Source organism: Cherax quadricarinatus, chromosome 10 (assembly GCF_038502225.1).
Source record: "Cherax quadricarinatus isolate ZL_2023a chromosome 10, ASM3850222v1, whole genome shotgun sequence".
Lineage (NCBI taxonomy): Eukaryota > Metazoa > Arthropoda > Malacostraca > Decapoda > Parastacidae > Cherax > Cherax quadricarinatus.
Genome location: NC_091301.1, coordinates 5,281,559 through 5,291,238, shown reverse-complemented (window position 1 = coordinate 5,291,238; position 9,680 = coordinate 5,281,559). Strand labels below are relative to the sequence as shown.

At 39.1% G+C, this 9,680-nt stretch overlaps 1 protein-coding gene across 5 annotated transcripts in view; it reads left to right on the top strand.

Annotated features, from left to right (window-relative positions):
* Positions 1 to 6,248: 6,248 nt before the first annotated feature.
* pins (G-protein-signaling modulator pins) overlaps positions 6,249 to 9,680 on the top strand; it is a 579,486-nt gene continuing 576,054 nt past the window's right edge. For 3 of the 5 annotated variants that reach the window (XM_070083552.1, XM_070083544.1, XM_070083550.1), the window contains exon 1: positions 6,249 to 6,392. The gene's annotated coding sequence lies outside the window, so the exon portion shown is untranslated. The remainder of the gene's footprint in view (positions 6,393 to 9,680) is intronic. The other 2 variants (XM_070083554.1, XM_070083542.1) reach the window with 2 other exon arrangements.

Here is a 9,680-nt window from a genome sequence, read left to right as displayed (position 1 = left end):
TTAAAAAAGGCAGTCTAATGTAGAACGGTTATGGCAAAGAAATATGCCACATTTCCATATCCAAAAAGGCCATGATCTCTGTAGTATTGAAAATAATTTGTCTTAATGTACTGTGTTTTCCATTTTCCTTGATGCCGATGAAAGGCTCCTGATCCAAAGAATTAGAGCTATACTCCCTTGGATTGAATCTAATTGCCTTAATTCTTCAAGATGCTGAAAGACCCATACAGGTTTAGTGCTCCCATTGAAATAAGTATTAAATAAACTTCGTCCAGGTCACACCTTCACATTAGACTTCCCCTGGTTTAGGAGTTGTACTACCTTCTACCTCCACTACTACTACCTTTTACCTCCACTACTACTACCTTTTACCTCCACTACTACCACCTTTTACCTCCACTACTACAGTGGACCCCCGGTTAACGATATTTTTTCACTCCAGAAGTATGTTCAGGTGCCAGTACTGACCGAATTTGTTCCCATAAGGAATATTGTGAAGTAGATTAGTCCATTTCAGACCCCCAAACATACACGTACAAACGCACTTACATAAATACACTTACATAATTGGTCGCATTCGGAGGTGATCGTTATGCGGGGGTCCACTGTACTACCTTCTGCCTCCACTACTAATACTACCAGCTCATGCCTATATATACCCCTCCTCTCCTTTTCATTATTGTGACTTTGTAAATGGTCCAAGTCGGACCAAAATGTCGTCGTAAGCTCCTCGCTTCTATGTGTGGGTTATTTATGTATTGAAATATATATTATCATGCCTGTACTCTACTTCTTCTGTACCTCTCCAAGAGAGGTTCCTTTATGCTGTTGAGGAGGAATTATACCTAATCTCCACTGTGAATGAACTTGACTGCCTCCCATTTTCCCAGGCACTATGACTCCTATGGGTTTAGTGCTCCCCCACACCTCATTTTGCTGGGGAGGGGTAAATGAGGTTAAGTTGGGTGTATCTGAAAACTAGAGCTGAAAAGTAGTGGTAGTATTAAATGATCAACTATGGAAAAAAACAAAAGTAAAAGTGATTAAATTCAAGAAATATGTCCCCTTGAGGGAGGTTCCTGGATGCTGGTGAAAGGTTCTTGTCCCAAGGTTGGGAGGCAACACTTTCTCGCCTTTGCATCGGACACACTCGTCTAACTCGTGGAAAGGTGCCCTGTTCCACTTTGTGAGAATTGTCTGGCTACAGTTCCAATTTTCCATGTTCTATTGGACTATCTTGTCTATCAATGAGCATGCAGAATTTTCCTCCAGTGCCATCACTGCTCTAACACCCTTACTTTATCTTTCCTCCTTGCTGATGGCCCCACCTTTGCCAGACTCCCTCCTCAGCTTTTTGACAGCAACTGATTTATTACATAAACTTTGATAATCCTTCCTTGAGCACTCGCAGCCCTTCCTAACTTTACCTTTGTTGTCCTCTCCACCTTTGCTTATCCTTTGATCCTGCATCAATTCCTGCCCTGCAACACTGTATGACCTTAGAAGGTTTAGTGCTTCTTTTTTATTATAATAATAATCTTGTCCCAAGGAATTAGACATGTCTTTTTCTTCCATGGATTGAAGATGATTATTTCCTATTCCTGAGGTGCTGTATGACCCCCACCTATGGGCCTAGTGCTTTCCCCAAAATATATAGAAGATAAACCCCTCAAGGAAGGTTCCTTGATGCTAGTGAGGGGCTCTTGATCTAGGGAACTGGTTCTGTGCTTCAGTTCCCTGAATTAAGCCTGAAGACCTTCCATCCCCTTCCCCACAGGCACTGTATAATTCTATGGGTTTAGTGCTTCCCCCTTGATTAAAATAAATAAAATATAGAAGATAAAAAATCAAAGAGTTATGTGGGTTAGAAAAAAATGTTCATGTCAGAGGTGTAAATGGAGATTTTAGGTGCTAAGCTAATGCTGAAGGAGAAGTGTTCTGATGCAGGTGAGGAGCTCTTGATCTAAGGAACTGGATTTGCCCTCCCTCGGATTGAACCTGAATGTGTCTCATTCCACTTGGCTCTGTATTATCCCTGCAGGTTTAGCTCTCCTCACATAAATTATACAGCCCCTGAAAAAAAAAAAAATTAACCAAATGAGAAATGATTGTAATTACCTAAATGCTAAGGTGAGAGAGGCTACTGTAGATGGTATAGTGAGTAAATTTGGAGTTCCAAGGGAAACTATTGTATGACCCTTGTGGGTTTAGTGCTTAGTTATGATTATAATAATAATAATTAAGGGTTTAATGCTTAGTTATGATTATAATAATCCAAGAGTATATGATTATAATAGGTTTCTATTTGAATTATGTATGTAATGAAATGGCTTAGTGCTTCTTTTTGATTATAATAATAATAATAATATGTAATGAAAATGGTTTAATAAGAGGTAATACTACATACTTATTTACAGAAAAAGGATAAATTTGTTTGAGATATGATTCAGTGTGCAAAGATAACAGTTTGTTAGACTGTGTATTCATAGATAAAAGGTTGATGGCAAACTTCTGAATGTGAATGTTGAGAGGAGTGACTGGTATATTGGATTATTTAGTGGTAGGCACATTAGGAATAAAAGTAAGAGGTAGAAACCCCTGTCAAGGAAATTTCTTGATGTAGGTGAGGAGCTCATGAACCAAGAAATTTTCTTGACATACTACTTTGTAGGAATGACCAGAAATTGGATTTTAGAATATACAGAAAAACCCACTAGTAAAGATGATCTATATTATCATGCCATACCACAAGGACTAATATAGTCATCATTATAGGTGTCCTGTAGCTTGGTTGGTTGTACACTCGGCTCACACAGTGAGGTATGGGTGGAAACATAGGGTGTGTTTTCTTAAGACATCTGCTGCCTCCGGTTCACCTAGCAGTAAAGAGGTACCTGGGTGTTAGCCGACTGGTGTGGGTCGCATCTTGTGGATAAAATTAACCTAACTGCTGAAATACTCCTCATAACAAGGGACGTACTATGACATAATGTGTAGAAAACATAGTATGCCATTGATGTCAACTAGGTCTGTATAAGCTCTATTATGTACTTGTAGAAATAAAGATTATAATTATTATCTGAGAGCTTATACACCTGGAAAATCCTAGAGGGACTAGTACCGAACTTGCACACGAAAATCACTCACTACGAAAGCAAAAGACTTGGCAGACGATGCAACATCCCCCCAATGAAAAGCAGGGGTGTCACTAGCACGTTAAGAGACCATACAATAAGTGTCAGGGGCCCGAGACTGTTCAACTGCCTCCCAGCATACATAAGGGGGATTACCAACAGACCCCTGGCAGTCTTCAAGCTGGCACTAGACAAGCACCTAAAGTCGGTTCCTGACCAGCCGGGCTGTGGCTCGTACGTTGGTTTGCGTGCAGCCAGCAGCAACAGCCTGATTGATCAGGCTCTGATCCACCAGGAGGCCTGGTCACAGACCGGGCCGCAGGGGCATTGACCCTCGGAATTCTCTCCAGGTAAACTCCAGGTTATAGAATTTCAAGACCTGCTTTCCTCGTGCATGACCCCAATGCAAATAAGTCTCTCTGACTTTTTTGGGCTTTCTTATGTAATTTACACTATGTATGATAATTATACTTATGTGTACCTGTGCCTAAATAAACTTAGTTAAAATACCTTTAATTAACAGCCGTAGGGCTGTTAATTAAGATCTTCGACACCAGTAGACAAATACGTATATACACAACATCCTCCCTGTGAAAATTATTATTATTTAAGCAAATCACCTGCGGGAGGCTTACTTGACTTATTAACCTGCAAGTAATAAGTAAGTAATTTGGGTGAGGTAAGTAGGACTTCAGTCACAGCAGGTCGCCCAACTGTCACTCTCTCGAAGCCCACTCCCTACCATTCTCACAAAAAGCTAGACCTGACATTAAATTAATTATAATATTGAAACCAGCTACTCTGATAAATTAAAGTTGACTGTATATAATTAGGCTTGCTGGGTATACAAAATATAATTGGTATTAACACTTATCATTTAATTACTGTAGATGGATCACACCACAACACCTGCTCAACACCTAGACCCTACACTGGCCAGCTAGAGATCTAAATGCAAGGACTAATGGTGCACTTTCCTGTGATTATTATTATAATCAAGAGGGAAGCGCTAAACCCGGAGGATTATACAGCGCCTAGGGGAGGGGATGTGGAAGGCATTCAGGCTTAATTCGGGGAACTGGAGCACAGATCCAATTCCCTAAATCAAGAGCCCCTCACCAACATCAAGGAACCTTCCTTGAGGGGCACTTTCCTGTGAGTGATGGTCACATTCCTTATCTTCTGCCATCCACACATAGTTCTTGAGGTCCCACAAATTTCCTGTACCAATTTTTCAGCAGGGGACATTAACACGGGTTCCTATTACAGAATTCAGAATGAAAACCCCAACTGACCTTCGAGAACTGATTACATTGCACAATTAAAGGACCAGTGTTCACACATTATATTCAATATGGCGTCCCTTGTCTGCATCACTCTCCGGCTCTTCCACACACCCCTTCACTTAAAGCTTCTCGAAGGGTTGAAATAACATCACATTTTAATGTGCAATTACATATTATATTATTTATAAGTTCTACATTTAGGAAATTATGTAAAAAAAAATCCACACCCCAATGAAAAGCAGAGGTGCCATAAGTAAATAATAATAATAATATATTTATTACAAGTACATGTACATGATATACAGGCCTAGCTGACATCAATGACATACTATTATATAGAAAGCTGCTTGTTATGCAGAGCATTTCAAGCAAATTAGGTCAGCTTTGTTCCAGGATGCGACCTACACCAGTCAACTAACACCCAGGTTTGTAGCTGAATGGTTCAGAGAACCGACATGTTGATAAATTAGACACAAGTGCAACTCTTGGGTATCTTTATTGAGGAAACGAGGGACTGATTACCTCATTCTCCTCCTGTTCTTCAAGTTTCTCCTACGTATGGACTGATGAAGCCACTGTGTGGCGAAACGTTTCCTCAATAAAGATACCCAAGAGTTGCACTTGTGTCTAATTTATTAACACCCAGGTACCCATTTTACTGATGGGTGAACATAGACAACCGGTGAAAGGAAACACGCGACCCTCACCGTGTGAAGTGAGTTTTTGCCACCAGGCCATCAGGCACCGTATGTTCAGAGACGACACAGTATGTGTCAGGACCGAAGACTGTTCCACTGCCTCCCAGTATACATAAGGGGGATTACCAATAGACCCCATGGTTGTCTTAAAGAAAGAGCTGGACAGGCACTTAAAATCAGTACCTGACCAACCGGGCTGTGGGTCATATGTCAGTTGGCACGGCCAGCAGTAACAGAATGGTTAATCAGGCCTGGTCATGGACCGTGCCACGGTGGTGTTGACTCTCAGAATACCCCTCCAGGTATTTTAATCGTGATGTATCTCCTCAAATGCATTAGTGGAAAAGTTAATGAATTTAAAAGCAAGAATGACCCTTTGTAAACCCATACTGAGTGCCGAATGATTAAATTATAACTTTCAAGACGACTTTGAATTGCATCTGCAATTATTGCTTCCATAAACGCCCACAAATAAGATTAAATCAATGGTCTATAATTCGAAGCTTAGGATTTATCTCCCCTCAAGGGAGGTTTCCTTGACGCTGGTGAGGGGCTCTTGATCTAGGGAATTGGATCTGTACTCTGGTTCTTTGAATTGAGCCTGAATACCTTCCATCCCCCCCCCCCACATCCTCTGTATAGTCCTAAGATTATTATTATTATAATAAGGGGGAAGCGCTAAACCCGGAGGATTATACAGCGCCTTGGGAGGGGATGTGGAAGGCATTCAGGCTTATTTCGGGGAACTGGAGCACAGATCCAATTCCCTAAATCAAGAGCCCCTCACCAACATCAAGGAACCTTCCTGGAGGGGTGTATAGTCCTACGAGTTTAGCGCTCCCCCATGATTATGATTATAATTAGGACTTATCTCAAATGTTTCTCCACTTATATATATATATAGTTTCGTTTGCTGTCATTGAAAATAAATACTGTTCATTTATAATACGACTTATTAATCATTCCCTATTATTTTGATGAAGGTTTACCGCGGGTAAGAGTAATGTAACAGAAAGTTTGCGTTGTGTGTTGTTATTATTAGTATAATCAAAAAGAAGCGCTAAACCACAAGGGCTATACAGCGCTGCTGCGTTGTGTGTTGCATTTAGTATTACAGATGGAGATAAAAATATTATTGGAACTTTGTTTTGTGTTGGACGGTTGATAACTGTAGTGACTCGTGTGTGTGTGTGTATGTGTCTCGTATATATATTTCTTGTGTGACGCTGGCCACCTGCGGCTTTAATAAGATAATTCTGCCGCAGCTGAGCAAGGTGAGATGTTGAGAGTAGAGTAATGGCAGCAGGTGTGGTGTCCACCTACTGTGTTATACCCATCACCTGGGTTAAATAACTTGTTGAATGTGTGCACTGCCAGACACACACACTTGTTACACACGCTGTTCTCCACGCCTCCTTTACTCCTCTTTGTTTCCTCTATATATACATATTTTGTGCGACTTACATCCGTGGTGTAACGTGATTATAGTTATACCTGTTGTCATTAGCGTTGTTCGCTATACATGTGTTTTTAAGGAAACAGTTAGTCAAGGTTGTTCAAGTGTCTTGGGGTTACAAGTTTAAAAAAAACTTTTATGGGTGAAAATGTTGTATAGGTTCCACGTTATTATTGTTTGAATTCAAGGTTATTGCGTTATTTTAAAATATTTTAATATCTTTGAATTTTTTTCCCCCTAGTATTTGTTTTCGTAATTTGATACAACATGGTATTATGTGAATTTTATCATGGAGAGGTTTTTATACTTGTACTTTTGCATATAATGCAATATTTGAATTGAAATTGCCAAAAAGTCCAGTTGGTGAAGTAAAGCTTAATGACAAGCCACAATTATAAGTCGCAAGGACCCAGTGGAAATAATTCTCTTTGACTTGACGTTTTTGGGGTTTTCTGGGTAATCTACACATGTGCTGCTATGTATGATAATTTATATAACCCTATTTATGTGTACCTGTGCTTGAATTAACTTACATTCTCCTAACAAAAATCAGACAGCAGTATTCCTTCCAACTGGACATGGTGAAACACTTCTGGCCCCAAATTTTCTCTGCCTGATCTTCCACCATAATTTTCTGGCCCCTTATGGGTGCAGAACATGTCTCTCGTGGACTGGGAAGCATTTGACCCTCCTGGGTACCATGGGTACCATGACATCTTCTCACCAATGACTGCTTTTCTCTATGCTGCTGATGTCTGCAATCTATGACAGGTTGTTGTAGTCCACATGCTGTGCTTTTCCCTGTAGGGTTTATATGGCCTTAACCTTTAATGGCAATTTTGGGAAATACAGGTAATTATTTTTTTATTTTGGAGGTTTGTTTTTGGTTGGGCATATATTTGCTTGAAGTATTTTAATATATGTTTTTGGTCAGTGCTGTATGATTGTAATAATAATACTTATTGGTGTCACCTATAACTCTAAGAGTACAGTGCTGTGTGGAGATTTTATTAAAAATATGTTAGCTTAAAATTAATTTCCAAGTTAAGTAGATAAATCGCTTTAAAAACATAAGGTAATTCAGTCAGTAATGTACTTTAGTGTGATACAGATTATAGTACTAATTTATTTATTTATTTATTACTACTACTACTACTGTATAATTATTATAATTATTTTTAATACATTGGCCCTATCCCTCCTAGGTAGAGTGGCCCCCCAAAAAAAAGAAATACAGTGGTACCCCGAGTTTCGTACAGCTCCCAACTCGAACAATTATGTAAGTATTAAGTAAGTAAGTAAGTAAGTTTATTCAGGTATACACAAATACAGTTACATAGAATTATCATACATAGCAGCATATGTGTAGAGAACCTAGGATAACCCAGAAAAGTCAGACAGAGTGACTTATTTCCATTGGGGTCCTTTTACCTTATTATTATAATATAAAGGTTATAATATTTTCTTATTATTCTACAATGAAGATAACATCTTATTATCATACTAAAAAGACTATCTACTACACGAGGGTCATTAAGACTATCTACAATACTAGGGTCATCACTAGGAATAAGGTAAAATTTACACGTATGTTAGCTAAAAAATAGAAAATCATTCCCCTCCCTTTCTGTAGCTACATTCATCAGACACCTTTTGGCACTCTTCTTGAACTGGTTCATGCTATGACTGGCTTTGACATGTGCGGGTAGTCTGTTCCATTCCTTTATTGCTGTACAATAAAAGGTGTTTGACGCCTGGCCACTGACTGTGGGTACTACAAAGTTGTGCTCTCTCCCCCTAGTACTATGATTGCTTTGGTTCCCAACCTTGACAAAATTGACAGCAAGATATTCTGGACACTGTTTGTGAGCAATTTTATAAACATGATTTAGCTTCAGTTGTTTTACTCTGTCTTCAGCATTCAACATATCCAACTGCTGTAATTCATCCTGGCCTACATGTTCTCTTGGTCCCAGCCCCAGGATGAATCTTACGATTTTGTTCTGGGTGATTTGCAGTCTGTCTTTCAGTTTTTTTGTCAAGGCAGAGTACCATGAAGAGCAAGCGTAATCCATATGGCATTGTATAAGGGCTAGACATAGGGTCCTGTAAGCCTCAGTAGGTAGACACTGTGCTTGTCTATGCAGGAACTTCAGTCTGGCATTCGCTTTCTTTACTACACTGTTCCCTATCAATTCTGTATTTTTGGGGGTCTGAAATGAACTAATCTAATTTACATTATTCCTTATGGGAACAAATTTGTTTGGTAACAGCACTCGAACAGCCTTCTGGCATGAATTATGGTTGAAACTCTGGGTACCACTGTATGTTCATCATTCATTCAGTCACTGTTTTGTCAAAAGCAAGCTGATGTCACAATCCAGATGACCCTCCTAACTATAACATCCTCACCTCTCCTTCAGAGTGTGGGCACTGTATTTCCCACCTCCAGGACTCCAGTCCAGTTAACCAGTTTTCTTGAGCCTCTTCATAAATGTATTCGTCCTCGTACACTTTTTGTCTTGCTAGGCTTCTATACCTATAAATTGTGCCATAGGCTACAATTCTTTCATTTTGACATAGCTGTTGTAACCATCTAGATGTATTGTAACAGTTAAGAGTTACTTAGAATTGTCATTGTTCAGTACTGTACAGGCAGGCCCCGTTTTACAGCACTTTGCTTTACAGCATTTTGCTGATACAGCAGTTTTCATTTATACCCATTCTTCATTTATTCAGACTTCCTACAGTAAATATAGTATTTACAGCAGTATCCTGGAACCAAACCTGCTATATAGGCAGGGCCCTCCTATACTTAAGTTTCTTTTCTCCATATCTGTTGTAACAATCAAGAGTTGTTACTTAGAATAATCATTGTACTTAATTTTCCTATCTCCATATAACTTCATTAAATTTTCATAAACAATTAGATTATCTACATATTCTGTAACTTTTAATGTATGCTTAAGCTTAACTATGGTCTTTTCTTCCATGTGTGAACAATATATAATGTAATATGAAATGCCATAGAAAATAAACTTTACTTAACTTTCTTACACTACCAGCACATCTAGTCATAAAATAAATTAAAAAATATTGATACACT